This window comes from Mobula birostris, chromosome 4 (assembly GCF_030028105.1).
Source record: "Mobula birostris isolate sMobBir1 chromosome 4, sMobBir1.hap1, whole genome shotgun sequence".
Lineage (NCBI taxonomy): Eukaryota > Metazoa > Chordata > Chondrichthyes > Myliobatiformes > Myliobatidae > Mobula > Mobula birostris.
The window spans coordinates 53837680-53857531 of record NC_092373.1 but is presented as its reverse complement, the minus strand read 5'-3'; the positions used below and the strand labels follow the sequence as shown (position 1 = coordinate 53857531).

Below are 19852 nucleotides of genomic sequence, written 5' to 3'. Positions count from 1 at the left end.
GACTACACAACATTTCTACGGCAGATGCAATCTCAGTGGTTGGAGCACATAGACTACATAAAAATATTTTTTCGGTTGTCGTTTACTGATTACTGATCAGCATTCAAAGGCACCATCCTCTCTGTACTAATCTCATACCTTAAAGCCTGGGCCTCTGTATCCACCTCTGCAACTGGATTCTCAACTAATTTATCAGGAGGGTCGGTAACAATATCTCCTCGCTGACAATCAACACAGGTCCACCTCAAGGATCTGTACTCAGCCCACTGCTCTACTCTCTCTATCACTATGTAGCTATGTTCAAATACCATCTATAGATTCACTGACGACATTGTAGCTGGCAGAATCTCAGATGGTGATGAGATGACAAACAGGAGTGAGATAGATGGGCTGGTTGAATTGTGTCATAGCAACCTTGCACTCATTGTCAGCAAGATTAAGGAAATGATTGTGGACTTCAGAAAGCGAAGTTGGGAGAACACACATCAGTCCTCATTGAGGGTTTCAGTAGTGGAAAGGTGAGCAACTTCAAGATCTTGGGTTTTGACATCTCTGAGGACTTCAGATGAGATGGCAGCACGTTCGAACGCAGCCTCTTGGGGACCAATCAAATGTGCACTTTTCTTTTTAAAATGTGTTTTTCACAATCTTAAGAATACACTGGTCTTCAAGAAATTACAGCAAGTTAACCGCATCAGTAATCTGCTCATTGTTTAGGGCAGTTGGCCGGGGTGGGCGGGTCTGAGAAGGAGAAGCTGGAGCTTGGCTCAGAGAAGGAGAAGCTGGCAATTGGGTCGGCGAAGGAGAAGCTGGTGGATGGGTTGGAGAAGGAGAAGCCAGTGGATGGGTTGGAGAAGGAGAAGCCAGTGGATGAGTTGGAGAAGGAGAAGCCAGTGGATGGGTTGGAGAAGGAGAAGCCAGTGGACGGGTTGGAGAAGGAGAGGCCGGTGATTGGGTTGGAGAAGGAGAAGCCGGTGGATGGGTTGGAGAAGGAGAAGCCGGTGGACGGGTTGGAGAAGGAGAAGTCGGCGATTGGGTTGGAGAAGGAGAAGCTGGTGATTGGGTTGGAGAAGGAGAAGTCGGCGATTAGCTTGGAGAAGGAGGAGCCAGTGGACGGGTTGGAGAAGGAGAAGTCAGTGATTAGGTTGGAGAAGGAGAAGCTGGTGATTGGGTTGGAGGAGGAGAAGTCGGCGATTGGGTTAGAGAAGGAGAAGTTGGCGATTGGGTTGGAGAAGGAGAAGTGAGTGGACAGGTTGAAGGAGAAGCCAGTGGACGGGTTGGAGAAGGAGAAGCCGACGACTGAGTTGGAGAAGGAGAAGCCGGTGGATGGGCCAGAGAGGGTTCAGAGGAGCTGACCTAGGTGCGGACTGCATTGCCACCTGCTACTCGAAGGCATTAGAGTTGGTGCGCAAAACCAGCGTGCAGTGTAACTGTGACAGTCTTGGGCATTGTGCTTACAATTGCAAGACCTTGTTGGATATTTATAATGTAAGATACCACAGGCCTGTTTCCCTTTTTTGGTGGTGAGACAGGTGACGAGGCAGCAGCGTGGCCTTGGTTGTAGCGAGGACTAGGTTTCTAGCCGTGGGCTTGCCTGCTGCTACAGTCCAGGTGAGTAGTCAACGGAGGCGGTGTAGCATGATGTCCATGCAGGCTGGCCTCTCCCATCGGTGCTACCCTCCGGTGTTTGACAGTGGAACGACAGGCTGGATTGCCAAGAGTTGTACCATTAATTTGCATGTCACTCAGGGTCTTGGACTATATATGTGTGTTTCTTGCTTAACGATGAGTGTTTTTTTTCTCTCTCGCTAATTTGAATGTATGTTAAGCACCTTGGCCCCAGAGGAAACTGTCTTGTTTAACTGTATCCATGTATGGTTTGAATGATAATTAAACTTGATTTGATTTGATTTGATTTATTCTGGCCAAACACATTGATGCAATGGCTCTACTTCATTAGAAGTTTGAGAAGGTTTAGTATGTCACCAAAGATTCTTGGAAATTTCTACAGATATACTGTGTAGAGCATTCTGACTGGTTACATCACAGCTTAGTATGGAGCCCCCAGGTGCACAGGATTGCACTAGGCTGTAGGAGTTTGCATACTCAGTTAGTTCCCTCATGGGCACAGCCCTCCTGAGGACATCTTCAGAAGTTGGTGCTTCAAAAAGGTGGCACCCATCATTAAGGACCCTCAGTATTCTGGATATGCCCTTTTCATACTAGTACCATTGGGAGGAGGTACAGGAACCTGAATATCCATACTCAACATTTTACACAGCTCTTTCCCTCCACCATCAGAGTTCTGAATGGTCCATGAACAGGACCTTTACACTATTTATTTTTATAACTGATTGTAATTTTTATGTTTTGTAATGTACTGTTACTGCAAAACAACAAATTTCACAATATATGTAAGTGATAATAAATCTGTGATTCTGATATATCTATCACCAGTGCACCTTGCCTGAACCATCCCCAAAAAACATGAGAATGCCTTCAATCATCTTCAGGGTTTTCCCTGAGTCACACTTGGTGTTATATTTAGTTCTCTGATATATCCAAAAAAGAGATAGTGATGATACCCACATAAGGAGGCTTTGAGACTGAGTGCTTCACATATCTGAGATCCTTCCTGTTGGATTTGGTAAACACATTTCATGAAACACACTACTAAGAGAGAAGAACAAGGGTAGCCTTGCATAACTCCATATTTAATTGGGAAGTTGTCTGTTTCTGACCCATTAATCTGGATTGTCTGAGAATCTGGACCATTGTATCCAATTGCAGATTCCCTCTTCAAACATTTATTTTTGAAGAATAAGTCCATCATGAGCTAATGCCATACTCTAGCTAGGTACTTATGATCAAAGCGATGAAGCAAATGATCACACCCTCATCATAAGTTGTATGCCTGAATAGCATAAGTCTATAATTGATTTTCCTGTTTGGTCTGATCTGTCTCAGAGCAGATTCGAATTGGTCAGTGATAACGTTGGACAGAATCTTGTAAAGAACAGATGGTAAAGAATTTCTGACCTTGTTCTAATTTTTTATTGGCTTTGACTGGCTGCCAGTTAAAAATTTTGTGCTGCAGACTTTGAGCAGGTCATGGCTGAATCAATCTCAGAATTAAGCACACCTATTTCTGAGAGCTTTATTCATGTCAAAAGAAGGCATAGACATTGTCAGCATATCCCCAATTAGCAAGTGGTCCAGACGCTCACTTGTTCTTATTTAAAATTTTCAAGATAAAGGGCTTAATGTTATTAAAATTTGTGCTGGTTTTGGCTTTCAGATCATGTAAACTGGCATCGAAAGATTTGTAGATCCTTAATATGAACGATATTGCAGCATCATCTTTCTTAAGTACACTACCTACAGAACATCCTTCCTTGGTGTCCATGTTTCATCTTGCTACATAGAGTAAACTCTAGAACAGAAGATGATCTTAGAAAACTGAGGCAAAGAGCAGGATTTAATGGTTCTTTATGTTTGTAGGGTTGTGCTGAGCCTGGAGGCTAGGTCGCAAGTATTTTGTCACCAGTTGAGGTGACATCATCAGTGCGCAATCGAGTGTTGTTTCTGTCCAGTGCTTGCGTTTATATTAATCCAACTCGTTGTTCTGATTGGTTGGCTGTCGTGCTGGCCGCTAGTCTCCACTGGGTCTCAGCTGAGTGATCTCCAATGGCCCATATCCCCGGCTAGCAGAGACCACAGGAGGCTGCAGCCAGCTCTGCCAGCTCCATCATAGGCAGAACCCTTCCCACCATTGAGAGGTGCCTCAAGAAGCTGACATCCATCATTAAGGACCCTCGTCATCTGGGACATGTCCTCTTCTTGTTACTACCATCAGGGAGGAGGTACAGGAGCCTGAAGGCCCACACTCGACTATACAGATGCAACTCCTTCCCCTCCACCATCAGATTTCTGAATTATCTACTAAGCTGTGAACATTATTCTATTATCCCTCTTTTAAGCACAATTTATTTAGTTTGTAATTTATAATAATTTAAAATTATAATAATAGTAACTCTACTGCTGCTACAAAATAACAAATTTCACATCATATAAGACAATAATTCTGAGTACAACTGGTGGTTATATCATGTTTACCTATTGCATTGTTTCAAAATATTCTTGGTCAGTAAAGAAAAAGATTACTTTGTTCCCTATTATTCAAAAGCTACCTTCATCTGCAGGTCAGTAAAGTGTGTAGTCAAAGACTTACTCAATTTCACCAAGAAAGTATGGTAATTTTTATTTAAATTTGTTGCCAATTCAGAATTCTGGAAGACAGATATTTCCATTGAAGAGAGTTAAGGTAAACTGCATGGTGATTTAACTCAGGCTCTTCTCTCTCAACATCCAGCTATATAGGCAACATTGAACAGTAAAGAATAGATAACATGGAGAAAAAAATGGGATAATAAACAAAATAGTGATTGTTTTTGAGAACAGAAAGAAATGAATGCAGAATACCTAGTTGCAACAGTAAATATACAGGTAGAAGAGTAATAAACTTGGGAGAAGCAGTTTGGCAAGCAATACCTTCAAATGTAAATAGAGGTTCCAGATTTCCTACTCCAAGCAATCTGAAGTGAATACAAAATAAAACAAAAGGCTTTATTGTTGTGCTAATAACCATGACGAAAGCTGCATTTGCCTGTTCCCATTGGTGGATGTATTTGAAATGGAAGGTGTATTGAAATCTGATTAGTGAGCGTATAAGACTTTGAACTACCCAGCCATGGGCAGTTAGAACTCAGAGAGGTGGGACTGAAACCATGGCATTCATTCAATAACTGTAACAATGTGAAAGAATCAAAGAAAACAATACCGTGTAGTAAATACTTTTTTTTCTTAACAACGTGTCCTCTGTAGTACAAAACAGAGATGGTATACTGGAAAGCAATCTTTCACTGAATTAATAAGTAATAGAACTAGTCAAAGATTTTTATAGTCAAACCATACAAATACAGGTAAAATATTTAACCAAGGTGAGTAATATGCACAACATGCTGGAAGAAATCAGCAGGTCAGGCAGCATGTATGGAAATGAACAAGCAGTCGCTGTTTTGAGTCAAGACCCTTCTTCAGGACTCCTGGATTTTATTACTGGGAGCTTTAGTTTTGAGTCATTCAAGTGTCATATAATCGTAAATACAGAATGGAAATGGGCCATTTGGCCCATGTTAGCTATCAACAAACCATTTACACTATTCTTACGTTAATCCTACTCTTTCCCCTCACCTTCTAATCAACTTCCCCCAGATACTACCACTCAATAGGGCAATTTACAGTGGCTTGTTAACCGATCACCTGCCCGTCTTTGGGATGTGGGAGTCAACCAGAACACCCAGGAGAAACCTATAAGGTAACAGGAAAATGAGCAAACTTCATGCATTCAGCACTTGAGGTCAGGATCGGACCCTTGTCTCTAGCACTCTCTGCCCACAGCTACACTACATTTCTTTTATGGTGAACAGTTGAATTGTGTGTATGAAATTACATGATGCATTTTCTTCAGGAAGATGAGGTAATCTAGTACAGATCTTATAAACCTAATAAAGTAACCATGCTTAATAATTTTGTTTATAATTTCAGATTTTGGATGGTAATATGTTTTTCTCTTATTAGTTCCATGTGCAGAATCATGCAGCAGATCACTATTATTGCGAAACAGTGTGTAATGCTAGGACTGGATTTGCAATTTTTGATTTTGCTCTGAATTAATCTGATGGAAAATTTATAGAACCCTGTATGGATCTAGAATAGTATCAGTTTCGGGAATGTGGATCTATATTTTCTGATTCCATGATTTTAGCATCGATTTTTAATAGTTTAAATCAAATCTTGGTCATCAAATCCAATCTGAAATGTAACTGATGAAGGGAGGGTGAACTTTTTAGAATTAGTTTCTCACTTTAGTTTAAAAAGACCAATAGCTTTTGGTTTGGATAATGTTGATATAAATTAGAAGACAAATTTCAAGTGGCTTCAAACATGATAAAATTATTTAATGATGAAGCAGAGAAAATAATTCTAATATGAGAGCTAGGATAGATATTTGGGGAATCAGGTCTCAAACTAAGATTAGCAAGAGAACGCTGGAGTTAATGAGAATATACTGCTCCCATTCCTGAATTCCAGTCCTCATCTTCTAGCCTGCCCACAGGCTGTAATTGTGTGTTTGAATGAGAAAGCAGGTTGTGGCGGCACATTACAGATTCTACGGCTCACAATTAACTTGTCCTCCAGTGAGGGGTCCATGTTTGGAGTGTTTGGCTTTTTTCAACTTTAAACATTTCTGTGTGAGGAAACAAGGAGAACTATTGCACAGATGTTCTTAACTGCAGAGTGAGGTATGTTTTTTATTTCATTTCCCTGGAAGTGTGTTTGATCCTGCAAAACAATAAGGAAGGAAGGGCTTGCAGCTCCACTTCAAATCGGATACATTTCAGCAACAGTTTATTTCTTGATTTGTTGCTCCTTGTATGTAATTGAAAGGAGGAACGTTTGCTGGGAAAAAGACTGCATGCCATGATTCATCAGACTGGGTTTCAGTATTAATTCTCTATTGATCACTACACTGTACTTTTGCATGAATTTCTAGTGCAGAACTTTGTAGAATATTTACTGTTCAAGGAAGTAGTTGATACTACATAAAATTAAACAGAAATTACTGAGCAGAGATACAACTAAGGTAAAATCATGGAAACAATTTCAAAATTTGCTACTGTTTTGTAAATCAGTTAAAATCTTCACTTAAACATAATTACCTTGACTTAAATAATAACTGAATATGGAAAGTGTTCAAATTTTGATAAAACTCATAATATACCTATTATTAAATTGTATTAAAATTATATCCAATGGCATTTTTTTTGTGTGAAATGGGATTTAGTGATTCAAACATGAATGTCTGATTCTACTGCTCCATTGCACTTGTTAACTGAATGCTTTGAGAGGTGGGGATCACTTAAAAACTGGACGCTGAAGGCAGCAGAGATTTTCATGCAAATTTGTAATAGTCAATCTAAAAGGAACAATCCTCAACTCCCAAAGGGCAATAATTTAAGTCAGTCATGTGATCAAAATCTTTGAAACAAAGAGGAGAGGATTGTCTCAATAGATTACTCTCTTCAGCTGCACCAATACATATCTGCAGTGTTGCTAGAAGTGCAGGTTTAAAACTTAATGTCTGGATTAGAGCCTGGTGTTTTCCTAATCCATTTTTATAAGAAAAAGATGTATCTATCATTGGATTTAATTGATTAAGAACAAACTGAGATGTTTGCTAAGTCATTGCTAAATACAATGATTTTGCAATTATTCCCATAGAGTATGTCTTTATATTTGTGGTTGAAAAACGTTCTGTTTCTGAATCTGCACTAGCATTTTGATACGTACTTGAAAAGACCCTCATTACCATCTTTGAGTTCTTATGTTACAGTTTGACGCAACATTTTTCTGATAAATGCTTTTGAATTTTTGGCATGGTTCTTCTAGTCTGAGTACAGGAATTATTAACTGAGTACTCACAGGTTTGAGTATTGAATTTATGCTGCAAATTGGCATAACTACTTTTGTTTTGCCTGGCTTTGGTTGTCTTTAGTGGTTGTTACACACGCTTCATGTAAAATGCCTGTTGCCCTCTTTAAATAAAAGGGCCCTTTATGGCCAAGAGAATTATCTTGATCCATTTTACAAAAATAGTACTCCCATTCTGTACCTTAACATATAGACGATTATTGAAACTAGACTTGCTACTTGCAGCTCATTGAACAAGGCTCTTTGTTGCTCTACAACTCCATTTATTATCTATACTTGTCCCAGTGGATCAAACAGCATTGTTTCTATTCAAACTATTGTAACTTACTATTGCATTAGAAGTGTGGTAAAAGATTTTTACCATTGAATGTTATACAATAGCATAGATTGTTTTAACTTGCCTTCCATTTTGTTGCTGAGAGCAAATGGAACCTCCCTTAAGACCTTAAAGTTACTGATACCCTTCTGTTCTGCTAGTTTACTTGGTTCCAGTTGACTGATGTTACACACCAGGATTTGATCTGAGTTGCAGTTTCCTAAATCTCAAGGGCATGTGTTCTCTTTAGTGTGTGGGAATTGATTGCACAGACCTGCTTTACTTCACATGTTATACGTTAGAAAACTGAGGGATGGGTGCATAAAGTTTGTAACTGAGAAAAGGGGTTTATTTTATTTACAATGCATGAAGGGTTTGGTCATTAAAGGATATATTATACTGCCAAAAAATATGTTTGCCAGCTGTCATGGATAGACTGGTAGTCTGCCAATGGTCTGGATGAAGGACTGCTGTGTTTGTTGGTTTGGGGAAGGGGGTGTATGCAAAGATTATAGTATGGTTAATAGTAATTCATTATGGAAACAGACCTTTTGGCCCAATTTATCCATGCTCTCCATGCATCCATCAAGTTAGTCCCATTTGCCTAATGATGTTGAGCAGCCAAAAATATAGTCAGAGCAGTTGGATGAAGCGATGGAGTTTTCTGATGACTCTGCCATAGTTGGATGCATCGGCAAGGGAGATGAGGCTGAGTCCAGGGCTATGGTAGGAAACTTTGTCATATGGTGTGAGCAGAATTACCTGCAGCTTAATGTGAAAAAGACTAAGGAGCTGGTGGTAGACCTGAGGAGGGCTAAGGTACCGGTGACCCCTGTTTCCATCCAGGGGTTCAGTGTGGACATGGTGGAGGATTACAAATACCTGGGGATATGAATTGACAATAAACTGGACTGGGCAAAGAACACTGAGGCTGTCTACAAGAAGGGTCAGAGGCGTCTCTATTTCCTGAGGAGACTGAGGTCCTTTAACATCTGCCAGACGATGCTGAGGATGTTCTAGGAGTCTGTGGTGGCCAGTGCTATCATGTTTGCTGTTGTGTGCTGGGGCAGCAGGCTGAGGGTAGCAGACACCAACAGGATCAACAAACTCATTCGTAAGGCCAGTGATGTTGTGGGGATGGAACTGGACTCTCTGACGGTGGTGTCTGAAAAGAGGATGCTGTCCAAGTTGCATGCCTTCTTGGACAATGTTTCCCATCCACTACATAATGTACTGGGTGGGCACAGGAGTACATTCAGCCAGAGACTCATTCCACCGAGATGCAACACAGAGCGTCATAGGAAGTCATTCCTGCCTGTGGCCATCAAACTTTACAACTTGTCCCTTGGAGGGTCAGACATCCTGAGCCAATAGGCTGGTCCTGGACTTATTTCCTGGCATAATTTACATATTACTATTTAATTATTTATGGTTTTATTACTATTTATTTATGGTGCAACTGTAGCAAAAACCAATTACCCCTGGGATCAATAAAGTATGACTATGACTGGAGTGAAAAAATGGTATGCACATCCATAACAGGCCTTTTGGGAGCATTTCTACAGAAGAACAAACTTGTAGACATCTTCCTTTCAGTGTGGAGACTATTCCCAAGCTGTGACGGTTTACGGTTCATGGCTGTATCAGATAGAAAAGAAACAAAATATAGATCAGTTGGAACAACCATAAATTTATCTTGGTGAATAAGTGGGAGGAGAAAGCCTTTTGTTTTGGCTACATTGAAGTATGCCATTATTGTGGTCATGTATGCTTGTATGTGTTCCTGTACAGCTTGACCACTTCCCAAATATGAAAGCAATTTTACCCAATGTGGGTAAGCAGAATTGGGTTTAATATCACTGGAATATGTTGTGAAATTTGTTGTTTTGCAGCAGCAATACATTGCAGTACATAATGAAACCACAAATCACAATAAGAAGTATATATAAAAAGAAAATTAAATTAAATAAGTAGTGCAAAAAAAGAGGAAAAAAATTCTGAGGCAGTGTCCATGGATTCATTGTCCATTCATAAATTTGATGCCAGAGGGCAAGAAACTGTTCCTGCAACATTGAGTGTGTGTTTTCAGCCTCCTGTACCTCCTCCTTGATAGAAACATAGAAAATAGGTGCAGGAGTAGGCCATTCGGCCCTTCGAGCCTGCACCGCCATTTATTATGATCATGGCTGATCATCCAACTCAGAACACCGCCCCAGCCTTCCCTCCATACCCCCTGACCCCCGTAGCCACGAGGGCCATATCTAACTCCCTCTTAAATATAGCCAATGAACTGGCCTCAACTGTTTCCTGTGGCAGAGAATTCCACAGATTCACCACTCTCTGTGTGAAGAAGTTTTTCCTAATCTCGGTCCTAAAAGGCTTCCCCTCTATCCTCAAACTGTGACCCCTCGTTCTGGACTTCCCCAACATTGGGAACAATCTTCCTGCATCTAGCCTGTCCAATCCCTTTAGGATCTTATACGTTTCAATCAGATCCCCCCTCAATCTTCTAAATTCCAACGAGTACAAGCCCAGTTCATCCATTCTTTCTTCATATGAAAGTCCTGCCATCCCAGGAATCAATCTGGTGAACCTTCTCTGTACTCCCTCTATGGCAAGGATGTCTTTCCTCAGATTAGGGGACCAAAACTGCACACAATACTCCAGGTGTGGTCTCACCAAGGCCTTGTACAACTGCAGTAGTACCTCCCTGCTCCTGTACTCAAATCCTCTCGCTATAAATGCCAGCATACCATTTGCCTTTTTCACCGCCTGCTGTACCTGCATGCCCACTTTCAATGACTGGTGTATAATGACACCCGGGTCACGTTGCACCTCCCCTTTTCCTAATCGGCCACCATTCAGATAATAATCTGTTTTCCTATTTTTGCTTCACATTTATCCACATTAAATTGCATCTGCCATGAATTTGCCCACTCACCCAACCTATCCAAGTCACCCTGCATCCTCTTAGCATCCTCCTCACAGCTAACACTGCCACCCAGCTTCGTGTCATCCGCAAACTTGGAGATGCTGCATTTAATTCCCTCATCCAAGTCATTAATATATATTGTAAACAACTGGGGTCCCAGCACTGAGCCTTGCGGTACCCCACTAGTCACCGCCTGCCATTCTGAAAAGGTCCCGTTTATTCCCACTCTTTGCTTCCTGTCTGCTAACCAACTCTCCACCCACACCAATACCTTACCCCCAATACCGTGTGCTTTAAGTATGCACACTAATCTCCTGTGTGGGACCTTGTCAAAAGCCTTCTGAAAATCCAAATATACCACATCCACTGGTTCTCCTCTATCCACTCTACTAGTTACATCCTCAAAAAATTCTATGAGATTCGTCAGACATGATTTTCCTTTCACAAATCCATTGCTACCATCAATTGATGGTAGCAATGAGAAGTGAGCATGCCCTGGGTGATGGGGGCCTTCATGATGGATGCCACCTTTTGAAGGTGTCCGAGATGTTTAGTGTCCTGTATCTCAAACTAAAATGAACTAAGTTACAAAATTTCTCAGTTGTATACTTTAGTCCTGCTTGTTGCTAACTCCATTTCTGAACTCATGTCGCAGTCTTCTTCTAAAATACATGAAGGCATTCTTATGACTCTCAATTGAAGATGTGCATTTATTTCCCTACTTTCTGTCAATTCATGCTGACATCCTTCTTCCACCTTCTACTCTACTCCAAATTCCAACGAATTCACATTGGAGAATGCATTCTACAAGCTCAAAGACAGCTTCTGACCGCTGTTATTAAGACTCTTGAAGAGAAAAAAACTAAAGATTAGCTTTATTTATCACAGGTAGGGAGGTCATACTGCAACTATACAGGGTACTGGTGAGACTGCACCTGGAGTACTGTGTGCAGTTCTGGTCTTCATACTTGAGGAGGGATATACAGGCTTTGGAGGCAGTGCAGAGGAGGTTCAGGTTGAGGAGGGATTGAGTCACCTGGGACTATACTCTCTGGAGTTCAGAAGAATGAGAGGGGATCTTATAGAAACATACAAAATTTTGAAAGGGATAGATAAGATAGAAGTAGGAAAGTTGTTTCCATTCGTAGGTGAGACTAGAACTAGTGGACGTTGCCTCAAGGTTCAGGGGAGAAGATTTAGGCTGGAGATGAGGAGAAACTGTTTTTCCCAGAGAGTGGTGAATCTGTGGAATTCTCTGCCCAGGGAAGCAGTTGAGGCTTCTTCACTAAATTTATTCAAGAAACAGATAGGTTTTTACAGAGTAAGGGAATTAAGGGTTATGGAGAAAAGGCAGGTAGATGGAGCTGAGTTTATGGACAGATCAGCCATGATCTTATTGAATGGCAGGGCAGGCTCGATGGGCCTCATGGCCTACTCCTGCTCCTATTTCTTATGTTCTTATGTACATCAAAACATTAAAACATACAGTGAAATGCATTGTTTGCATCAAGGAAGTGCTGGAGGCGGCCCACAAGCGTCACTATGAAACTCCAGTACCAACATAGCATGTTTCTACGGGCAAGACAATTGGGATCTAATTGCCCTGTTCACTGCAGATCCCACGCATCCCAGTCTTTTGGATGAGCTTCCCATAGGGGACCTTGAAAAACGTATTAAAATCAGGAGAGACAATCTCCACAGGTCTACCTTCATCAATCATCACATGTGCGGATGGAAAGATATGTCAGGATGTCACACAAACAAAAGCTTTTTACTATATCTTGTTACATGTGATAATAATAAACCACTTACCTACCTGCACTTATTCAGTTGATACTGGCAGTTTTCTTTCCTAATTCATTCAGGAATTTTACTCTCATTCCACCCATCACCCAGTTTATTGTGGGTCCCTTCTGCACCTGTACACCCACCCCCACCCCCAACCTCCCCACCCAGGCCATCCCATCCCTCAACGATTTCTTAGCAATGCTTTCTTTGTTAACTTTTTGGATAGCACAGTACCATAGTGGTTAGCGTAATACTATTACGGTGCCAGCAGTCATTGATTGGGGTTCAATTCCCATTGCTACCTAAAGGAAGTTTATACATTGACCTCATTACGTTTACTCCGGGGTCTCCAATTTCCTCCTCTCATTTTCCAAAGAGGTATGGTTAGTGAGTTGTGGGGATACGATGTTGGCACCTGGACCATGGTGACACTTGTAGGCTGCCCAGCACAATCAATCCTCACTGATTGGATTTGACACAAACAACACATTTCACTATCTGCTTCAATGTGCATGTCACAAATCAAGCTCTCTCTATCTCATTACGGTCCCAATTTTCACAACAGCCGCCTGATCCAATTGAGACATCATCCAGTCGAGTGGAATAACAACACCTGGAGGAAGATGAAAGTGCAGCTTAAAATAAAGTGAAGAGGATTCAGCATAATTCCCTCAGGTAGCACAGGGAAACTCCTTTTCCTCATTTTTGCTCATTATATATGTCACTTCCTTGTATTTCTCCCTCCTTACCAGGTTATTGCTTCTTTCCCAGTGCAGTTAATTTCAAGGTACTACCTCTCCTTTCATTTTGTCCATTTCTTGAACAGGCTTTTCCACCTTTCCTCAGCCACTACTTTATTTCAATTTATTCAGTGAGGATTTTGTACTGGGTGAATAGAACATTCCCTGGATTGGACTTCCAGATGCGCAGTGATCAGTCACAGTAAAATTTCATGGTCAAGTGGAACAATTGTCATGCATGTTTTGATACAAAACTAAAATCCTGAAATCTGGATTTTTTTCAGGGCTTCACCCACATGATCATTGTGATTTCTGCCTAAGAGCAATAGTATTTCCAGGATTTCTACAACTCTTTGTCTAAGTTCACTTTCATCTTGTTTTTTTTTAAACTAGGACATATGTTCTGCCCTGCTTCCCAAGTCTGTTTTTGCTCACAGGTACATTGTATGTCTGTAACGGAGATAGTTTATATGACACTTAGATGGTTTCTTTTTTTACATGCATTGCACTATGGATATTTGCTCTCAGCTTCTCCAATAATACAGTGGATTCCAGTTAACTGGAACACACTGGAACCAGTACACTTTGGCCCAATTAAGTGGCTGTCTCAATTTGCCGAAGTTTCACGGAAATACGGAAAAAAGGAATAAAAAAGACAAACTGAGTATAAAAAAATTATGTATTTAAATGAAACACAGGACAAATTAGAACACTACCAATGCTACTGCAGTACTATAAAACTGTATTAGTTCCTAATAATTATCGATGGAGAAATTCATCTGTGTCATGTTCTTTTGACTGTAAATGAACAAAATCAATGCAGACATCTAGTGCAGATAACAGACTATTTACATAAAATGCTGTTGGTGATTGCATGCTACAAATCTTCATTTTCATTGTAACATTCATAATGATTGTTGATACCTTCAAATTCTAACTTGTTGAAGAAGTGAAATAATTTCATTTTCACTCCTGACCATTTCTGGCATCTTCAAGTCTGAATGCTTGAAACCGCTTGAAATACTGCTTATTTCTCGCCAACTATCGGTGACAAAAATTGCTGCTTTTTGGACACAAACACATGCAGCTTTTGAAAAACTTCATTCAAAGCATGGCGTTGTGTCTAATGGCCATGCAAATGTAGATGACTGATGCTAGTTAGAAACTGTTTGGCAACAGTCTCCTGCCCCAATTAAGTGGAAGAGTGTCCCAAATAAATGAAGGGATCCCCTGTTTTTTTTAATTAGTTTTTGCTCTTTAAAAGTTGTCCCAAATATGCGGCTGCCCCGACCAAGCGATGGCCCAATTAACTGAATCCACTGAATACATAAACTTTGCTTGTTGGTAGTTTTATTGCCTTTAAATATTTGATTAAACAATCAGACTTTCATCAGTTCTGAGGAAAGGTCTCTGTTCCGAAACTTTAGCTTTTTTCTCTTTCCAAAGGTGAGGTCCTTGACTGAGCTCCTTCCAGGATTTCTGATTTTGTTTCAGAATGAAACATAGCTGAAGGGCAAAGATGCTGTGTTTCTTCCCCCCTCTGACCAATGTGCCCCCAGATAAAACCAAGTAAATTATGATCTCGGCTTTATGCACTCATTTCCAAAAATGAAAGACTGTCAAATACTTCACTATTATCTTCAAAAATCTTGCAAGTGTGGAAGCAACAAAATCAGCAAGGAAAAGGCTGTATTAAAAGCATATTTGCAATCAGATGAGGCTAAAAAATTATTAATCTTCTGATTACATTATGTTAGAGGGCATTGCTCAGAGGGAACATTCACTATCAGAAAATTTTGCATGGTGCAAGTGGAACATTTATGTGATATGCCACTCTTGGCCACACAATTATAAGATTGAATTATAAGATTGTTTGCCTGATCCAAAACCAAGTGTTTAAGCATCCAGAATCTAGCGAAGCAAAAGAGTAAATACTAGAATAGCAAGAAACATAAAAATAGACAGTAAAAATTTAAAGTAAGTTTCTTATCAAAGTACATATATGCCACTATAAGACACAGAGATTCATTTCCTTTCACTCATTCACAGTAAATACAAAGAAAGATAATAGAATTAATAAAGAACTACACACAACAAAGATGGACAACCCATGTGCATAAGACAAAAGAAAATAAAACAATAATAAATAAACAATATATGTTGAGAACATGAGTTGTAGAGTCCTTGAAGATGAGTACATAAGTTGTGAAATCAGTTCAGTGCTGGTGTGTGTGAAGGTATCCACTCTGGTTCAAGACCCTGACGATTGAGGGGTAATAACTGTTCCTGAACCTGTTGGTGTGGAAGCAAAGGCTCCTTACCTCCTTCTTGATGGCTGCAATGAGAAGAGAGCATGACCTGGATGATGAGGGTCCTTGATGATGGATGCTGCTTGCCGCGACAGGACTCCTTGTAGATATGTTCAATGATGAAGAGGGCTATGGAGAGTTCATGTGAGTTTTTTCAACAACGGCTTTCTCCTTGCCACTCTCCCACAAAGCTGTGACTTGTGAAGCACCCAGGCAACAGTTGTTATATGTTCAATCTCTCCCACCTCAGCCACTGAAGCTTGTGCTCCTCCAGAGTTGTTATAGATCTCTTGGTGGCCTTCCTCACTAGTCCCCCTCTTGCACGGTCACTCAGTTTTTGATGATGGCCTGCTCCAGGCAGATTCACAGCTGTGCCATATTCTTTCCTTTGCTTGATGACTAACTTAACTGTACTCCAAGGAATATTCATTTCTTGGAAATTTTCTTGTATCCACCTCCTGACTTGTGTTTTCCAATAACCTTTTCGCAAAGTTGCTTGGAGTGTCCTTTTGTCTTCATGGTGTAGTTTTTGGCAGGCTACTGACTCACCAGCAGTTGGACCTTCTAGATACAGGTGTATTTTTATTACAATCAATTGAAACACCTTGACTGCACACAGGTTTATATAGGCTAGGACTACTTAACTAAATATGTAACTTCTAAAACCAGTTGGCTGCTCCAGTGATGATTTTGTATGTCATGTTAAAGGGAGTAAATACTTAACGTAATCAATTGTTTTGGGTTTTATGTTTGTAGCTAATTTAGATCACATTTCAGAGATCTGTTTTCACTTTGACACGAAGGAGTCTTTTTCTGTTGATCAGTGTAAAAAAGAAGGCAAATTAAATCCACTGTGATTCAATGTTGTAAAAAATAAAACATAAAAACTTTCAAGGGGGTGAATACTTTTTATAGGCACTGTACATTGTATCTTATCTATTGAAGTTCTGCAGGTTTTTAAATAACTCCTATAGGGTGGAAAGTTGCAAATGTAACCCCACCATTTAAGAAAGGACTGAAAAGAGTAAAAAATTGATGACATCAGTTGTAGGAAAATATTGTCATCTATTGTAAAGGAAAAGGAAACATCGTACTAATACCATGGATCAACTTAACATTAATTTCCGAAGGGTGAATTATGTTGGACAAATCTGTTGTAATTTTTTCAGGATATGACTAGTAGAATAGATAACACTGAACTGGTTACTGTGATCAGTTTGGACCTTTGAATGGCTTTCAATAAAGTAAGATTACTGTTCATTAATTGGGATTAATTGATTGACATGGACTGTGAATTGGTTAATGAAAGGGAAATGGCAAATAGGAATAAACAAGAGATTTGGGGTTGTATGTCTAGGGCAGCTTGGTGCACACAGAATACTGGACAGAAATTTGTTTTCAATTTCCACAGTTTAGTGAATAATGTGCATCGTCACAGCCCATGGCATATGAGTGAGTTGTCCAGTTGGACACTCTCTTACATGATGTTATTTTTAAACAAGCATTGACAGCCACAGATAGTAAAATGGGAAAATGAAGCCTCTGAGAAAAGAACGCTTGGATCTGGACCTGTTTGATCATGAGCAATGACAAATGGTAATAAATGGTTTATGTTGCCTATTGACCAATTTGTTGTAAATTTTCTAATTTTATTGATGATGGTTAATGGCATTGTTTTTAAACATCAGAATTGTTTGGTAGTTGTGAGTAAATATAACTAATGAATTGAGCTTTGTTGACAAAGTACTAATTTTTTAATGATATAAAGTTATCATCCAGGTAATTTTTGGGTCTACCTAAATAGATTTCCAAACCAAGTTTCATCATTTCTTTAACATAGCATTTATAACTTTCTGTCTGCATTCAGTTCAAGTTCAAATCACGGCATTGGATTGAATTCACTCTGGGAACTGTTTGACAGCCGTGGTCAACAATGAATATAATTATAACGTTCACTATCTATGTTAAATTACTTTCATTCTGACTATGTAAGATGTAGCCTTATTTGTGTTAATGAGATTGCTGAACAGGACATATTTCAGATGTTAAATCTTGATCTGTGAGTAATAGAAAAACGCAGTAGAAAATAGTTTGTATAAGACACTACAATGTAATGAATGCCCTTGTAAGAGAAAGCTTTTTGTTTTTTTTTCTCTCAAATTACTATTGAAGACTACAGAGTTTTATGGACATTGTATCACTTTGATTTACAATAAGGGCAAGGTGGAGAATGAGCTAAAATCTCCAGGGAGCTGGCTGGCATTCTGTATTAGCATTTTACTTAGAACCTCTATCTTTTCACCTCTGGGAGTAGAGTTTTAATCCAACAACAGATGGGATGATGGCTTCCTCTCTAATGGCTGCTTAGGTTTGTAATTAAATTAATGTCATCAGTCTCCATCTGGTCCCCAGAACTCTACCCTCCGAGATTACAGCTACTATGCACTTGATGCTACAATTCTAACCTCAATCTGTTTACAAGGCAGTGTCAAGTAGGAAAAAAATCAAGTAAATATTTTATACTGTAAATGCACCATGAGCAGTGACTATATATAACTCTTCTTTTGATACTTAGATTTAGTGGATTCTCCATGCTGTATGTCCATAAAGTGTACCAATTTACTGCATTGCATTGAATAGGTTTTGAAATACATCTGTGAAGCTTCATTTTCTTGTATTTAATTGCAGTTTTTTCTGTAAATTGCTTCCATAGCTCCAGCAAACTGCTGTATCTGAGTTGAGTTATTGCTGCATGTGCTTTACAGAATAATTTTCTAATATGCAATTCAAAAACCTAGTAGCTTCATTAATACAGTTTTTAACGTTAGAAATGATACAATCACTATTTAATAAATATATTTGTGTTTCCAGCATGCTTGCAAGTTGTAATTCATATGATTCAACTTAGGAAAATACTATGTAAAATTGTAAACCAAAAGGTTAATTACTTCAACATACGTAATAACCCTAGAAACAACTTCTTGTTTAAGAAATCATAACATTTTAACTTTATTGAATACAATGGAGTAGAAGTCACAATATGATGATTCGGCACACAAGAAAAACTTGTTCTGTTGCTTAATCTTTCCCACACTTTGGAGGCTAAAAGGGAGGCGTATGTGGCTGGTTACCATGCCAAATGCAACCAGACACTGAGTCTCTTCACTGGGGAGGGGCGAATAAGAGTAAAGCTCAGGTTTCTCTGGATGGTGTTTGTGAGTATCTTGAGTGCTTGAACCAATTCATATCACTTTTGTTTTTTTTCTGCTTTGTTGGGATCTATTTAAGCCACATTAAAGTCCATTAATATCAGCTTTTTTTGTAGTGTTGCATTGTCCTAATATTTATGTTTTAGTACGAATTTGTACTTGGATATAGAATTTGAATTTCAGATGAACAAATTATAGAATTAAAAATATTAAATAATGCCCTGCAATGTATGTACACATTTTAAAAATAAATATCCCACATTTGGACTAAACCATATTATTACCATAAATTTTAAAATAAAGTCAAAAGAACACAAAACATGAAATTCAACATACTGATATAAATGAGCTAGTGAACACCATGGATAAAAAGCATCTCACTAAGTTGTAGAATAACAAACATTCTACCTCCCTCTAACCCTCCGGTGATCTTAGAAAGCCCATCTTTTCTAAAGGCACTTACTTCTGCAATAAAATTCCATGGTCATTCATTATGCTTAAGCACATCAACCAAATGCTGGTTCATTTTGTGGCAAGACATTGAGTGTTGACAGTTCAAATGTGGAGAGCAGTTTAACTCAAAAAGATCTGTCATCAACTCCTCTATGGAATTAACATGTTTTCCAGAACAGGTCATTGGATACAATTGGACGTTTTGCCATTCATGACCAGTCCAGTTAAAAATGAATGTTTTGTAGACTAGCTAATTGTATTAAAATAATTGACACTACAACAAAATATTACTTGTGCTAAAGACTTGGAAGATGTACAGATCTTTTAACAGTAAAGCTGCAAAATCTTTAGAACAGATTCTTGAAATGAATTGTGTTCATGTCACAAACAATTAATGTTATTTAAAGTTACTTTAAGAATTATAGATCGCACTGATATATTGATGATGAATGGGAGATTTTTGGGAGTAGTAATAATGAAATGGTTAATTCAAATATTGTGATTAATATTCTAAATTTCAAGGAAATATCTTGATTGTTTTTTGAATAAAT

The 19852-nt window shown here is 39.1% G+C and overlaps 1 protein-coding gene across 1 annotated transcript in view; it reads left to right on the top strand.

Annotated features, from left to right (window-relative positions):
- The first annotated feature begins 6260 nt into the window (after nt 1-6260).
- The window catches only part of plch1 (phospholipase C, eta 1), a 100551-nt gene continuing 86959 nt past the window's right edge, over nt 6261-19852 (top strand). Inside the window, exon 1 of the mRNA XM_072255355.1 lies at nt 6261-6365. The gene's annotated coding sequence lies outside the window, so the exon portion shown is untranslated. The remainder of the gene's footprint in view (nt 6366-19852) is intronic.